The following is a 17951-nucleotide window of genomic DNA, read 5'->3' as shown; positions in this document are numbered from 1 at the left end:
TAAGTGAAAAAGAAAAGGCCATAATATGAAATAAGAAAATATATTTAGAAAAAATATCTCACTGGTAAAAATAAATATATAATGAAGGCAGTGGATCAACCACTTAGAAAAGCCAGCACAAAGGTTAAAAGACAAAAATTGTAAAATCAACTATAATTACAATAAATCATTAAGGGATACACATAAATATGTAAAATATGACATCAAAACCACATACCATGGGGAGGGGATTAAAAAATGTAGAGCTTTTCAAATGTACTTGAACTTAAATGACTATCAGTTTAAAACCAATCAGCATCAATATCTGTATCTATAAACCTTATGGTATCTAAAAACCAAAAACCTACAATACACACAAAAGGAAAAAGGAATCCAAACATAACACTAAAGAAACTCATCAAACCACAAGGGATGAGACTAAAAGAAGAAAAGAACAGAGAAGAACTACAAAACAAACAGAAAACAAGTAATAAGTGCATACTTATGAATAATCACTTTAAATGTCACTGGACTAAATGTGCCAATCAAAGACATAGGGTGGCTGACTGGATTAAAAGAAAAAAAAACAATACCCATCTATATGCTGCCTACAAGAGACATGCTTCAGAGCTAAAGACACACACAGACTGAAAGTGAGAGGATGGAAAAAAGATTCCTTACAAATGGAAACGAAAAGAAAGCTGGGGTAGCTATACTAATATCAGACAAAACAGACTTTAAAACAGAGACTGTAACAACAACAAAACAAAGAAGGGCATTATATGATGGTGAAAAGGTCAATCAAAAAGAAGATATACCATTTCTAAACATATAAGTACCTAACATAGCAGCACCTAAATATATAAAGCAAATATTAACAGGCTTAAAGGGAGAAATTGACAGTCATACAGTAACAGTAGGTAACTTTAATACCTCACTTACATCAATGGACAGATCATCTAGACAGAAAATCAATAAGGAAATATTATCCTTGAACAATGCATTAGAGAAGATGGACTTAATAGATATCTATAGAACATTTCATCCCCAAACAGTGGATGGTCATCAGGTACTTGAAAAGATGTTCAACATCACTAATCATCAGGGAAATGCAAATCCGAAACCACAATGAGATATCACCTCACACCTGTTAAATGTTATTAGACAAAACAAAAAATAAGACAAAAAATAAGACAAAGTGTTGGTGAGGATGTGGAGAAAAGGGAGACCTTGTACACCATTGGTGGGAATATATTAATAAATTTGCACAGCCACTATGGAAAAAAGTATGGAGATTTCTCAAATAATTAAAAATAGAGCTACCATATGATCTAGCAGTTCTACTCCTGGTATTCATCTGACCAAAACAAAAACACTAACTTGAAAAGATAAATGCATTCCTATGGTCATTGCAGTATTATTTATAATAGTCAAGACATGGAAACATTCTAAGTGTCCATCAATGAGTGAGTGGCAAAGAAAATATGGTATACCTTGATTTATTGTGCCTTACTTTTTTTGCCTTTCACAGGTATCTGTTTTTTAACGACTTGAAGTTTTGTGGCAATCCCATCTTGAAAAAGTCTTTTGGAGGCCTATTTCCAACAGCATTTGTTTACTTCATGTCTCTGTTTCACATTTTGGTAATTCTTACAATATTTCAAACTTTTCCACTAATATTATATTTTGTGTAGTGATCTGTGAGTGGTGATCTTTGATGTCATCATTGCAAAAAGATTATAACTCTCTGAAGGCTTAAATGATGGTTAATATTTTTTAGCAAAAAAGTATTTTTTAATTAAGTTACATAAATTTTTAAAGACATAATGCTATTGCACACTTAATAGACTGTAGTATAATGTAAACATATCTTGTATGCACTGGGAAACTAAAAATTTGTGTTACTGTCTTTATTGTGGTATTTGCTCTATTGCAGTGGTCTGGAAATTTATGTTATTGCATTTTACACCAAATATCTATGTGGCTGGTGTGTGAATGCTACAGAAAGTAGAGGAATGTCCATATTCTCTCTGTCCACCACATTGAATTGTTTTCCCCCCTCAGTATTTCTACTTGTCCTTCAATACTCAGCTGACCGTTGATTTCACCATAATAGCCATCTCTGAAGACACAGCTGTTTTTGAGCCCCTCCTTTGTTCCATGGGTCATTCTGTGTACCTCTAATAGTTTATTATATCAGCACAACAATCTATTACTTTAGCTCGTCTGCCCTGACAAGTTCCATTTTGTCAGGCATTAAAAAGAAATCTTCAATATCCTTACAAACACTCTCTTTAATACACACAGAGAAACCTGATTTACATATATTTTAAGTACCTAAAATAACTAATAATAAATACTTAGCAAGTAATATTAACAAATGTTCTATTGCAGAGAAAAATTAAGATGTTAAAATTATAAGGTCATATCATCACAATAATCTTTGTTTTTCTGTAGGCAATAAATCTCTCAGGGGTTCAGGTACAAGATCGCTCATGAAGGATGGCCTCAACTCCCAGACCAATTTAACTTCAAAGCTTCTATATTGGTTATTTCTTAGGGGTTGTGATTTGTTTCTCTGTCACAGCCACAGTTGTCCTAAAGGTAATAATTTTCTGGGCAGGAATCCAATTCTGTTAACTATCTCTGTCAGCATGTCAATTTTGTATTGTACCTGTAAGACTCAGTAGGATCCATAAACATAAGCTCAGATAGTTCTACCATAATACATAAATGTTCTTAAACTAAATTGTTAGAAAAAAGTTAAAAACAACTGAAAATAGCTACAGTCAATTTCTGAGTTGTGTAATTTACTGTCACAGATAATTATTTGTGTATATCATGCAGGTTTGCCTCTTATTCTACCTGCCAATGTCTCTTCATGAAGAATCATTTTCTACTCTATTGATATACTTATTAAATACATCCCATTCCCTAGGTGGAGTACTTCCTTTAGTTTTATGGTTATTAGTAAAGTTGAATAAAGCATAGGTAATTTGAAAGAAACTTCCAAATTTATGGAGCTGGCATATTTGAATACCCATATGTTAATCTTGGAGAGTGAAAAAAAAAAAAAGAGATAAAGTAGTAGAAAAATGGAGAAAGAGCTCAGATAGATATTATCACTGAAGAAACTTGGCTTGAGGCCCACAAAGACCACCAGTGATGAGAGCTCATGTAATCACACATAATTGTGGGACACACAAAATATGAACTCGATAGTTAGAAACATTCACTTCCAAAGATGTAAATGCGTCAGTTTCTGTTGAACACAGTTCTACCTTGTTATGGAAGGGATCTCATACCAACTCTAAACAGAGAGAGTTGGGTAATTCTAAGGAAGAAGCATTTCTTGAAGAAGGAATGAGATTCTGTTTTTTCACATACTGAAGATGGACATCTTTAAAATGCTCAGAAGGAGGATTCATACATTTCCTCCCCCCACCCCCGCCCCGAGGTTATGCCCTCTTCCCATTTTCAGGACAAATATCAGTACAAATATCACTGCACACTATTAAGTCAAAATGACTATTATGTATACCACAACTTAAAACAAAAATCAAGTGGTGTGGAAACTGTGTTATATTCCTTAGATATTTATTTATAAACAAATGTCTGACTTAAGCTTCCTATACGTTTTTGAAATAAATACGACATACGAATTAAATTGTTCATATGTCCCTCTTTCTATTCTTGCAAAAAGACTATAGGTGATACACATGGCGGGCGTATCTGCATATTTGTCAGACAAAATAACTCAGGATTTTACTTTGTAGTGAGGCTGAAGCGAAAAAGATCCCTTTACCTGAGGCTTACTGTGTACGCACTGAATCTTTAGTCTTGGACAATTTTTATAATCTAATAAGTCATAGTTGAACGTTGGGGCTGTTCACGCAACAAAATTATTATTCTTAATATAGCTGATTCCATATAGTGACTCTCAGCAATTTCTTTAACCTGAAATATAGTTTAGGAAATTAAAATGTTATTTCCCACTGCAAGTTAATAATTTAAAGAAAAAAACCCATTTGATCTATATTATAATGTAAACACTGAAAAGAAAAAAAATTGACAATTCACTTTCCACTATTTAGATGATTTTCTAATATATGTTTGATATTATGACTCGTGAGTTTGTCTCAAATGAGGAGGCTGTCAAGTCCAAAAATCTTTTATTAGTCTGGAAGTATAAGCTATTAATAATATGAGAATTCTTCACATCTAGTTGTAAATGTAATACATATTTCTCATGTCTTAACATTTTTTAAACTTGAATCAGGTGACTTGACTAAACGGAAGAATACCCAGACTGAATGAGAACATATATATAGCTTTCCTTCCATCTAAAACCCCTGAGTGGGAAAGCTGGAGATGCTGAAAGACTTCCTCCACTGAGGAGGTGGAGCTAAGAGTCCAGGAAGGCCAAGTTGCTAGAGTTTATGAGACAGCAGTACGAGAAAGAGAGAGCTGCTTAGAAGGTTCTCTGGAGAACTATGAAGGGGCCCACTTGAGTATTATTCAGCTAAGTACTGATTGATGTGTGAGGAAGCCACCCCTGAGACTGGGGAGAGACCCAGCGGAAAAGACGAGCAAGAGGGCTGAAGATCACACAGGGCCTGAAACAGTGTGAGCACCACTGGCAAAAAGGAGGAAGTTTTATATTAATGAGTGGGGTACTCACACAAGCTATTAACACTTATCCATCAAGTCTTTCATTTGTGAGTGTGAACAGATATCAAAGAATCACAGCTAGTTGATAGGAACAAGTTGTATGAAAACTAGGAAAGAGATTACAGCCATACCTCACAGATATTGTGGGTTTGGATCCAGACCACTGCAGTCAAGTGAATGTCACAATAAAATGAGTCACACGGACTTTTTGATATCTGAGTGTACATAAAAGTTATGTTTATACAATACTGTAGTCTATTAAGTGTGCAGTTGCATTATGTCTAAAAAAACCCACAAGTACTTACCTTAATTTAAAAATAATTTATTGCTAAAAAATGTTAAGCATTATCTGACAACAGAAAACTCCGATTTGTAAAAAACCCAGTATCTGTGAAATACAGTAAAATGAAGCACAATAAAATGTGGTATGTCTGTAAACACATACAAAATGAACTAAATGTGGAAACAGAAGGATAAAATCAGTAGAATTCATATCTAGAGAAAGAGAGAACAACCACCAAAAAAATAGAATGAAAAGGATACCACATCTATAAAACAAGAATGGGCTGCTATACACAAGAATCATCAATCTAGGAAAAAATACATATGATTGCCCCTCAAAGCCAGTGAAATCACTGAATAACAAAAGATATAAGTCTGAAGACTGATCGTATAGGAGTGGCATGATCTGAGGAGAGAGCACAAAGAATAACTGAAAAGAGTTATATTGATTTATGTGCCTCGAATTCCCCTGCTAAGAAAACTTTGAGAGAATTCTGGTAAAACGTCAATGACATAAAACTGTTAGTTCCCACCTTTTTTTCCTGGGACGTATGTAAAAGCAATAATGATAATGTGAAACAAAAATATAAATTTCATTATGGCTGAAATTAGGCAACTATTGTTCCAAACCCAAAATGTTCAGAGCTGTCAAAAGCAGTGGGAACTGAGAAGGAAGACCTGTAAAAGCTGCCAGGAGACAACACCATGGTGCTGCTTTCAGAACAGCCAGTAAATAGTGCTTCTTGGAGGCAAGGTCCACACCTGCTTACAATAACAAAGTGGGGTCTAAAAGCTGGCAGCAGAAGCCTCCCTGGACCCAGTCTGGTTCCAAAAAGTAGAGGTGGTGGAGCTAAATGACTCCCAGACAAGTCATATTTGCAAAAGCCCATCAGTCGCTGTGGCCAAGTGGAAGCACTGAGGATTCACGCTGCAAACCTCCGCAGCTGCCCTACTCTGTGGGGCAGGTCTGCATCCATCCCTATGCCAACTGACCCTTTTGCATTGAGTGGGCGTGGCCACAGGAAAATCTAACACGTTTTGTAACTACAGCATCTTAGAACGCAGTCCCCCCTCTCCCCATGCCGGTCGCTTCCTCACTGCTGACAGCAGGATCTGGCGAGTCCACCTCTCACCCCTTGGATCTTTGAGGTGTGAGGGCTGACACAAGTGCATGCTTGTCTTCCACTCTTCCTCAAGCTGCCTGGATAAGGCACACAGTCATTCCTTAGATAAGTCTTTATGAGCCCTTCTCTTTGACTTAAGATAGTGAGAGATATCTTCACTACTCTCGTTTTGGAGGGGAAGAGGTGGGATTTGAAGTACAACTAAAGATCATCATAGAAAAGTCTTCCTCATAGAGCCCTCCTGCAATCTGCATTCTCTTTTCATCCTTAATGAGAAGGAGGGGCTTATGAGTTACCGGGATTGTAACTGATTTTTATTTGTCTTCTTTCAGCAAATCCCCAAAGATGGTCTGTCTCATAACTCACTTTGGTTTGTTATACCTATACACTTTGGTTTGGTTTGGTGCTCTTAAAACTTAAATTTAATAATAAAGATATTTTGTGAAATATTCCACAGATAGGATGAAAGCCAGTAGCAGAAATATAGGTATTAGGCTACCTAAACATGAAAGAAGATTTACCATAAATCATTTGTCTTGAGGTAAGTATGTGATATTGGACTGAGTATCCAGAAACATAGTGGGACATTAGGAGAACACGGAAGTCTTAGTGGCAATCCAGATACGGTGGACAGTGTAATTGCCTTTCTTACATTCATTCAATACCATCTGACTAGCAGCAGTGTAATGTACAGGACTAACCCCATTTCTAGCCCCCTTTCCCCAAGTCACAGTGACTGGTTTAGGTCTGAGTGTCCAACACCCATCTAAGACCATCAGCATGTAGTCTGAAAGTCCTGAACGTTTCAGGGTTAGCATATACCTTATTTTGGTCTGGAGTAAAGCTAAGGGCTTTTGTACAAGTGCCAAACATATAATCCTAAGAACTGTTAGCATTCACCTTGTAGCCATGTGAGGTCACTAATCTTAAAATGAAACCGATCTTTTAGAAGGCAGAACAGAAAGACATAAAGGAGGTAGTCCCTCAGGGATGTCACTGACCTGATGTATCAAATCCCATATATCTCTAAAACTGCAGGAGTCAGAACTTAATCCTTTTAGGTTTAAACTGGTATCTTGTTACTTAAGATCAAAGGTACCCTGCCAAAGCAGTTTTCCAGGTGCTATAGCTAACCTAGAGGTTGGTGGATTCTGGGTCTAGCTTGGAGTAACAATACTAAGAGATAACAAAATGATTACTCAATCACTGATAGCTGTATCTATGGGGGTGGTTTTAAGTGACCTTCGCTCCTGTCTTTGTCCTGGAGGTGAGTGGAGAAAATACACATGAACCACTGATATACTAATGAATATGTAATTCAAGATTGGCTCAGAATTAAGGTTGTGGACAGCTGAGAAAAAGAGAGAGAGAGAAAAAAAAAACCCAACATAATCTTTGAAAAATAATGAATATGGTCTTTGGCTTGAGATTACATCCTTATTCTAAAATGAGGAAATTGAGCATTAGATAATTTATTTAACTGTCTCAAGGTAATTTACTAGAAAAGTAGATCAAGGATTCAAATTTATGTCTGAAACCCCAAATATATCACTTTACTTGCTGTATATGAGTTCCCTGAAACTAGGAATATTTGAGCACTCCTGAACAAACATATATCAGGGCTGCATAGGAGTGAGCCTTTCATCAATGATCTCCTGATTTCTTTCCAACTGTGAAAAATCTGCTTCTATTTTAGTATCTAGTGGGTTGTGAGGCAGGTGTCATAGACAGTTCCAACACTGCCCTCTGAAATAGACTGTTGTCATATATTTAATGATTCCTGTCATCATGTATTTTATCAGAATAGAAGGGAAAAATGAGAGGGAGGTTGGCATGATCTGCTAATATGGACTGGTCACGGGCACTCTGGCTCACCTGCTGCCATGAACACACAGAAGCTGCTGTCAGGGTTTTCTCACTCTCTTTTTTCTTTCTTTCTTTTTCTTTTTTTTTTTCAGCTTTTTCTCAGATCCTCTGTACCTTCCTCTATGCATATGTTATTAACACCAGATGTTATCAAATCTGATTTTCTTATTTGGTATTTGAATGCCTTGTTTATTAGAACTGCTGCCAACACAGCAAAATTCAAAGTAATTTGCAGGTCTGAATTGCCCATATGCAATTTGGACAGCCTGTAGATTATGCTTAGTGTAGACTGACATGAATTCAGTTTCCTTGAAGTTAATTGTCAGCTCTTACAGCTATAGTGACTGCAGAATAGTCAGCAAAATGCTGCAATCACCATCATTAAGAAATTTTGAATGACTGCCTTTAGATGCAGTATAAAGCTTATTGATGTGGGGGAAAAAAGATCATTTCAGAATACTGAACATTTATCATGGTACTATTGCCAAGTTCCTAATTATATCTTAAGGCATGGCTTTGTGAAAGAAACTGCATAGAACTGAATCTACTGTCAAATTCTACTGATGTTGGCAATGAGAACTGACAGGGCAACATCAAAGCTAACATGCATACCATCCACTGTTGTTACTAATAATTCAATAAACTTTATTATTAAGTAACTCACAGATAAATGACTAAAGAGAGCAGAGAAATTCTGGCTTGCAATAACTAAGTAGGGAGAAAACTGTCAGTTCCAAGATAAGAGTTCTGCCTGTTACATAATGACAACACTGTCTACAGTTATAACACAGCTGAACTGAAGACGGGGTTCCTGTCAGATCTACAGCACTTACTCAGAAAACACAGCAATAATTGTGAGCCAAATCCTAGCAAGAGAACTAGATGACAATACTACAAGGTTTAGCGATAAAAATACTGTTTTATAAAACTTTCAATTCATAGAGAACAAATTACACTTTAACTTCTAAAATTTCTCTAAGAAACTTTGTTGATGTTCTTATAGTGAAATATATGATTGACTTGTATCCTGTTACCTCCCCATAGTGATATTTGTCCATAATTTCCATCTCACACACATATGACATTCTGATCTTTTGGCTATCTGACTTAGGTTGATGTGGAAATGTTCTGACTAATTTTTGTGTCTATACATAAATTCCATTTTATAATCACTGTGTTCTATTTCCAATGCTTTTTCAGAGCTTGATAGCACCAGATTATCCCATTTAAATCTCTCAAACTACTTGTGAATTAATCTACTTAGTTGTCAGTGAGAAAGCTGACAATCAAGTTAACAATCTGTGCAAAGATAAACAACTAATGAGTGGAAGATCCAGGGCTTAAGCCTAGTCTATTAAATGTAAATTTCATGACTTGTCCTCAACTCTACATGCTGCTTCCCAGCAAGATGGTCTTTATTTCCTTCAGAGTATGCCTTCTATATACTAAATAATTTATCAGTGCACAGAATTTCAAGGAAGGGATCTATGGAATCAAATAATATACATTTTTATCATTTCATTTTGCTTTGTGAATTAGCTGATAAAATTGCAGGGTGATTTATAGAAATAAGAAATACTAATATCTTTGACTTTCACAAATATAGTAGGAAAATTCCGTAACCCTGTAATAAATACTTATCCTCTTATATCTTACTTCTTTTGACAAAAGTTGATGTTGCCCCATTTTAGGAGGTGGTGGTCTATGAAAAGATGCTGCAATTTAAGGGAAGGAGGAATTGGGACTGAGGAAGGACAGCTTACTTTTGAAATTATGTCTCATAAGGCAAGTGTGAATAACAAATTTCAAACCATGGAAATGAAATTAGTGATATAGTGTATGATTTGAGAAATTCTCAGAATGGGAATTCAAACATGTCGAGAAAGAAACAACAAATTCAGGTTCCAGATTAAGGCCAAGCCTCTGACCTCTGGTCCTTCAAAATCTTGGCTTCTCTGGGATCAACTGCTATCATTCCAGTACTTTCCTTCACTGCTGAATCCCTCGCATCATCAAGTAAACCTGCATTAGATCCTCCAGTTTAAAATTTAACCAGTGTAACTCCTATGGACTACATTGTCAATGTCAGCCATTGACCAATACTTGGCATCATTGACTGTCACCCTTCACCTCTCACATCACTGGAAAGCTTTGCTAAAGGCATCTGTTACCTCAGTGCCTTTAAATAAACATGACATTTTAAAGGTCTTTGTGCCTGGCTTCTCTATGGCACTCACCACTGTGAGCCATTCAGACTTTAAAGCATTTGGTCTTCCAGGTGTGCCTGATACAACAAAAGCTATTCTCTCTCATTCTCTTTTGGGATCTCTCCTTTCATCTCATTCTTAAAGTTCAAGCTCCTTATGCCTCTGTCATAAGCCTTCTCATCCCACATTACACAAGTGCCCTGAATTTATCCCATAAGTGACCTCAATTACAGATGTATGCCAATGGCTCATTTATCTGGTTATTCAAGTTATGCTACTGAAAGCCTATGATGGGCCAGGCCAAACATCATTCCTGAGTCTAGGACTATGTGTCCTCATACATACAGAGGTGAATGGCAGTCACTTTAAATTTCACTGATCATATCTCATCATCTTCCACACCAAGCCTGCACCTGCTGAGTGTATCCTGTTTCAGAAAATCCTATGAAAGTTGAACCGATGACTTTAGGGCTTGTTAAATGTCACCAGTATACCTCACAATCCTCCAGTAGGTCTCTCTTCATATCTCATATTAATCACCATTCAGTCTGCTCTACTGTCTTTTAAAATAATGCTCTTCCATAAATGAAAATCTAATTATGTAACTACAGTCTTAAAAATCTTCACTGGTTTTCCATTGACCTTAAAATGAGACCTCCCATTTCAAACATGGAGGAGTATTTGGGTCCCATTTTCCTCTTTATCCTGATCTGATTATTTTGCACTCTCCTTCCCACTCAGTTCTACTACTGGACTGTTTTACCCATTAGGGGAATCAGGCCATTTCACAGGAGAATTTTAGTATTTTTATTGTGTCACTTCACATTTCCCATGTATACTCCCAGTAACTTATTTGTTGTTGTTACTATCATTACTGGAATCCTTTCCTCTATTATAATTTGTAACTAATTCTTATTTTTATATAAGAAACACATAATTCAATGTCCTTGGTAGTTGCAGAGAAAAAGAATAATCCTTTCAGTTACTTTGAGACTGTTTGAGCAGGAAATGAAATTTGATGTGGGCCTGAAGAGTGTTCAGGGTGTTATCAGAAGGGAGTTGTAGGAGATGGTTTATCACATAGATGAGACGAAAAGCACAGGGTGGGCAACCTAAAGGAAAGAGCAGGTTGTTAACTTTAGTCTAGGTACAAGTGATGTGAGGTGAGGATGAGGTTGGGAAGATGAGGGTCTGTGTTCAAGAGCCTAGAATTGCTTGTGAAAGTGTAGATTAGTTAAAGAGCGAGTGTAAATTCTCATTTTCTCAGAAATAATTGGACCTTTCTTAAAATACAGTGCATTTTAAAGATTAAATAATTGAAAACTAGGTCTCCTCTCTCTACTCTCTAATGAGAAATGGAAATTTTTCTTGAAAATGAGATTTTGATTTTCTCAAAAATGAGATTTTTATGCACTATTATATATATCACAGGGTATCATATCACATTAATATATGCAAACACAAAAAGTTTAATCTCTTTCTTGGAAAGATGTTGAGACACAGAACTTATACAAAATATGAAGATGACCCATCGTGTCACGGGCAAAGTGGCAAAGCACTTTCTTTCTTTCTTTCTTTCTTTCTTTTTCTTTCTTTCTTTCTTTTTCTTTCTTTCTCTTTCTTTCTTTCTTTTTCTTTCTTTCTTTCTTTCTTTCTTTCTTTCTTTCTTTCTTTCTTTCTTTCTTTTCTTCCTTCCTTCCTTCCTTCTTTCTTTCCCTTTCTTTCTTTCTTTCTTCTCTCTTTTCTTTCTTTCTTCTTTTTTTTTTCTTAACTGTTTCTCCTAAATTCATAGACAGATATTTATCTACTGTGATCTTGAAGGGGTGTTTCTATGTGGGAACATCCCTGTGTAGACTGTGTGTGTCCAACGTCTTTGCTGCGAGGAATGATTTTGGTACCAGGTCTTTATTATGAGTGTGCTGGTCATTATCCCCTGAATAGCGGATGCTGTTGGCTTTGGAGTATCTAAAGTCTGTGCAGAGTGTCAGGTGGGGCTTCCTCTCTACTTGTGGTTGTTGCCACCCTGTCAGGGGTGGGGTCTGTTCCCCAGCTTTTGGAGTACAAGCCCTGAAGTTTGCATTAAATCACTCTCCTTTACCCTTGAGTAAGTGCCCTGCCCCAAAGGAGGTGATTGCTGAAGCAAGTGAGGCCCCTGTGGTCAGAGAGAATCTATGCATCGCCTGTGTAGGCGTTCGTGGTTCCACTCAGAAGCAGCCCAAGGCTGTGTTCCTTCCTCTGCTGTATGCTGTCCCAGATCTGGTACAAGTATGTAGCATGGAGGTGGCCAGAGGTTGAGGCATCTGGGCTTCGGGAATTGAGGTGGCTGCATAGCTGCCTGAAATCTGGGCTGTCTCTGTGGCAGTGTTCTCCCAGGACCTGTCTGCCCCAGATCCATCACTAATCTGCCATGTGGAGTGGGCACACAGGGGGACACTCTTGCTGGGAGATGAATCACTGTGTTCCTAAGTGCTCTGACAAGGGTCATCCCTGCCCCACCCGCATCACACCCTAGGCACCCCGTTCTATCTGCAAAGGTAGACAGTCTTCCTGGTGTCAGGAATTTCTTTCTTGACCCCTTTGCAGCTTCCTCTTCCATTCTTTCTTGGAATTCTCTCTCCATGTGATAAATATCATATGACTTTAAAAACCTTCTTTAGACAAAGTTTCCAACATGTTTATTTCCAACTGGAACTAAATTCTAGACTTTCCTATCCAACTACTAATTAAAAATTCCACTTGGTTATGTAAAAAGTATGTCAAAATTAATATAAAATTCCACTTGGTTATGTAAAAGGTATGTCAAAATTAATATGTCCAAAACCAAAATCTAACTCTAAATTCACAGAGGACTTATCTAAAGTATTTTCACCAGAACACCTACTTTTCTGTATCTGAAAATCTCTTTGTTATTTCATAGCTCATAAAAATTTTTTAGATTATTTGATTTTTAAAGTTTCCACGATATATGGTAATATATAGGAGGACAGTTTCAGTTCTTTATTGTTACATTACACCCACCCAGAATCATAGAGGCTGAAGCTCACCTTGACTATCCTCAGGTGTGGGTTGATGCAGCTCAGGTAGGTGGTTCCTCTGCTCCCTTTGATGTTAGCTGGTGTTGCCATCACCTAGAGGTTTGACTGGGGTGGACATGTTCCAGGTGGCTCAGTTACATGGCTGGCAGTAGATGCCAGCTTTTAGCTGAGGGCTCAGCTAGGTTCGTCAGCTGGGACACCCCGGTTCTCCTGCACGTGGCTTCTCCACATGACTTATGCTTCTCTCAGCCCAGCCACTAGGGTCCAGACAGAGCCTCCCTAGCACCACAGGCAGATGTCACAGATACTAAGTGGGGTCACCTGTGCCTCACCGTATGGGCTGCAACAAGCCACAGGGCCAGCCAGGATGAAGGGGAGTGGAAATTGACTCTACCTTTCAATAGGAGGAGTGGGAAAGCATTTGCAGCATCTCTAATCCCCAGGGTCAGCTCCCTGATCAAAATTACTTACATTTCTCCCACCTGCAAAGTACATGTACCCCTCTTAAAACATCCTGAATTCTCATCCTATATGAATGAATTCTTATCACACTCAGGCTTAAGATACAGGATTTCATCATTTAAATCAGGTTCAGTTGTAGATGAGGTTCTTTGTGTGTCTCTTCAGGTGTGGAGATCTACCTACCTCACCACCAGTCATGCCCAATATGAAATGTGGCAAAAGAAACAGGGTAACTGCAACAGACACTCCTGTGCAAAAAGGAGGTGTTAAGGGTTAAATTGTGTTCCCCCAATTCATACGTTGACTGTATTTGGAGATAAGACTTTTAAAAAGACAAGATTGAGGTAAATTGGGGCCATCAGGGTGGGACCTAATCCACCTACTAATACACAAGGGAAGGACAAGAGCCTCATAACACTCACTGGACTACAGTCTTCTGAATCCAGCCAAGCCCATATTGCACATTCCCCCTGTTCCTGGGACAGAGAGTGGTCCTTGGTTAGGAATCAGTTCTGTTTAACAGAGATGCTTCCTCATGGCTTTTGGCTCCATCATCTGGGTTCCTGGTGTTCCTGTTCCATAAGAAATGGCCTGTGTTTGCAGCTGAGTAATTTTCTAAGCCTGCTTCCTGACCATAGAAGTTTGGGGGCTCAAAGGCATCTTTTTCACTTTGAAGTGTTTCTGCCACTGTCAGGACAAGTAAAATACCTCCTTTTAATACTGTGGATTAAATTCTAAGTATAAAATTATAATCCACTCTATGATATTAAAGCAATACCCATGAATTCTCACAGATGGGCCCCTCTCAGCTTTGGGAAGCCCTTCACAGTACTGTGCGACACTGCCCTCAATTTCTTAGAAGCCCTTTTGTTTAGTGGAAGAACGGTGGGTAACGTCCTAAAGTTCTAAAGTTTCAACAGAGGGTCTGACAAACCCTCTAAAGTTTCAACAGAGGGTCTGACAAACATACCCTTGACTTAATCTTTACACTGGCAGCCCCCTAGATTTGGTCTTTGCCCTGGAGCCATTTTTACTGGCCAAACTTTGGATCCCTGGTGAAACTGAGGGAACCATTTTGTTTTTCAACTCAGTAAGTCCTAGGTTGGAAATTCTCTAAATTATCAGCCACTTTTATTGAAAGTTTCTTTCTTTTTTTTTTCTTTTGGATTTGTTGTTTTTCACAGTCAGTTAAAGGAAGCCAGTTGGTATTCATTCTTCTTGGAAATCTCCTTTTTCAGATTCACAAGTTCATTTTATACATTTTCTTGCTTCCATCTTACTGATGGAATATTCAGCTATCATTTATACTGTGTATAAGCTGGGATCTCTTTTCTGAAGACTTAAATAGTAATTTTGTAGGCAAATTTCTCGCTGCCTTCCCAGCCTTCACAGCCTGCTCTAAAATTGATCTTCTGCCTGATTCCAAAGCCACCTTCACAAGTACCATCTTCTGTTTCAATTATATATTGATGAATAACAAAAGCCCTCAAAGTTAATGGTGTAAAATATTTATGATTTTTCACAATTCTATGGGTTGACTGACTGTAGATTATTTACATTCTTTCATGTAAAAGTGCACACAGCTGCCACCGACTTCCCAAGGTTCTCGTTCCACTAAGTGTCAGGTGCAGGCTATAGTTGGTGCCTGAGGCTGAAATTCTGAAAGTGCTGAGTCACACTGCAGGCGGCTGCTGCTTGTAACCACTTGGGGCTCCCGAAAGCTGTTGGCCAGGGCACCTGGGTTTCCATCCACCTGAACAAGCCATGTTGCTTGGGCTTCTCATTTAATGACTGGGTTCCAAAAGGCAGCCTTCGAAGAAATGATCTCCTTAAGTCTCTGACTTGGAAGCTACATTGCATTACTCCCTGCCTTTTCCTAGTTAAAACAAGTCACTGGACTGGCACAGATTCAAGGAGGGGACGAAAGTAGTCTCTACCTATTGATTAGAATAGCGGTAAAATATATTTGCTACAGAATCTACAAAACTGGGTCTTGACTTAGTGTGTATTAAATAAATATTCTTTGAAAGAATGAAGGAATGGAAGAATGAATGCTCTCATCTAAGCCAAGAGCACATTTCATTCACACTCTGTCAGTTGAAAGAACACTAATATTTCAAGACGTATTTTAATTATCCATTCTCTGGGATGCCTTTTTAATTCATCTATTGGATAACGGCTTTCTTTTCATTATAATTAAATTATAATGCTCTTCATGCCCAGCATAGCACTTAAATAATATATTCACTTCTATCTCCACTGGAATACAAGCAAGTTCAGAGAAAGTAAGTTTGTGTGTTATTCATATGTTTTCACCAAGTACCTAGCACTGTGTCTTTTATATTAGTCCTTAATAAATAATTGTGAATATTTGGTGTTCTATATTAATAACCTTAAACCATAACTTAAACATAAGCTTACAAAATTTTATGAAAGAAATTTTATTCATAGGAATACATATTAAATTTTTTTTATTAAAATGTAGCTGAATTACAATGTTGTGTTAGAAATACATATTGTTAAAATAAACATTTTATTTTATTTTTTTTTTTACTTTTTAACATCTTTATTAGAGTATAATTGCTTTACAATGGTGTGTCAGTTTCTGCTTTATAACAAAGTGAATCAGTTATACATATACATATGTCCCCATATCTCTTTCCTCTTGCATCTCCCTCCCTCCCACCCTCCATATCCCACCCCTCTAGGTGGCCAAAAGCATCAAGCTGATCTCCCTGTGCTATGCGGCTGCTTCCCACTAGCTATTGCTTTTACATTTGGTAGTGTATATCTGTCCATGCCACTCTCTCATTTGTCCCAGCTTACCCTTCCCCATCCCAGTGTCCTCAAATCCATTCTCTAGTAAGTCTGCGTCTTTATTCTCATCTTGCCCCTAGGTTCTTCTAACCATTTGCTGTTTGTTTTTTTTTTTTTTTTTTTTTTTTAGATTCCATATATATGTGTTAGCTTATGGTATTTGCACTTCCCTTTCTGACTTACTTCACTCTGTATGACAGTCTCTAGGTCCATCCACCTCACTACAAATAACTCAGTTTCATTCCTTTTTATGGTGGAGTAATATTCCGTTGTATATATGTGCCACATCTTCTTTATCCATTCATCTGTTGATGGACACTTCAGTTGCTTCCATGTCCTAGCTATTGTAAATAGAGCTTCAATGAATATTTTGGTACATGACTCTTTTTGAATTATGGTTTTCTCAGGGTATATGCCCAGTAGTGGCCTTGCTGGGTCGTATGGTAGTTCTATTTCTAGTTTTTTAAGGAATCTCCATACTGTTCTCCATAGTGGCTGTATCAATTTACATTCCCACCAACAGTGCAAGAGGGTTCCCTTTTCTTCACATCCTCTCCAGCATTTATTGTTTGTAGATTTTTTGATGATGGCCATTCTGACCAGTGTGAGATGATCTCATTGTAGTTTTAATTTGCATTTCTCTAATGAATAATGATGTTGAGCATTCCTTCATGTGTTTGTTGGCAATCTGTATATCTTCTTTGGAGAAATGTCTATTTAGATCTTCTGCCCATTTTTGGATTGGGTTGCTTGTTTTTTTGATATTGAGCTGCATGAGTTGGTGGTATGTTTTGGAGATTAATTCTTTGTCAGTTGCTTCATTTGCAAATATTTTCTCCCATTCTGAGGGTTGTCTTTTTTATGGTTTCCTTTGCTGTGCAAAAAATTTGAAGTTTCATTAGGTCCCGTTTGTTTATTTTTGTTTTTATTTCCATTCCTTTAGGAGGTGGGTCAAAAAGGATCTTGCTGTGATTTATGTCATAGAGTGTTCTGCCTATGTTTTCCTCTAAGAGTTTGATAGTGTCTGGCCTTACATTTAGGTCTTTAATGCATTTTTAGTTTATTATTGTGTATGGTGTTAGGGAGTGTTCTAATTTCATTCTTTTACATGTTGCTGTCCAATTTTCTGAGCAACACTTACTGAAGAGGCTGTCTTTTCTCCACTGTATATTCTTGCCTCCTTCATGAAAGATAAGGTGACCATATGTGTGTGGTCTTATCTCTGAGATTTCTATCCTGTTCCATTGTTCTATAGTTCTGTTTTTGTGCCAGTACCATACTATCTTGATTACTGTAGCTTTCTAGTATAGTCTGAAGTCAGGGAACCTGATTCCTTCAGCTCCGTTTTTCTTTCTCAAGATTGCTTTGGATATTTGGTGTCTTTTGTGTTTCCACACAAATTGTGAAATTTTTTGTTCTAGTTCTGTGAAAAATGCCAGTGGTAGTTTGATAGGGATTGCATTGAATCTGTAGATTGCTTTGGGTAGTAGAGTCATTTTCCCAATGTT

This window comes from Leucopleurus acutus (assembly GCF_964270905.1).
Source record: "Leucopleurus acutus genome assembly, chromosome: 9".
Classification (NCBI taxonomy): Eukaryota; Metazoa; Chordata; class Mammalia; order Artiodactyla; family Delphinidae; genus Leucopleurus; species Leucopleurus acutus.
This window is presented reverse-complemented; position numbering follows the sequence as displayed.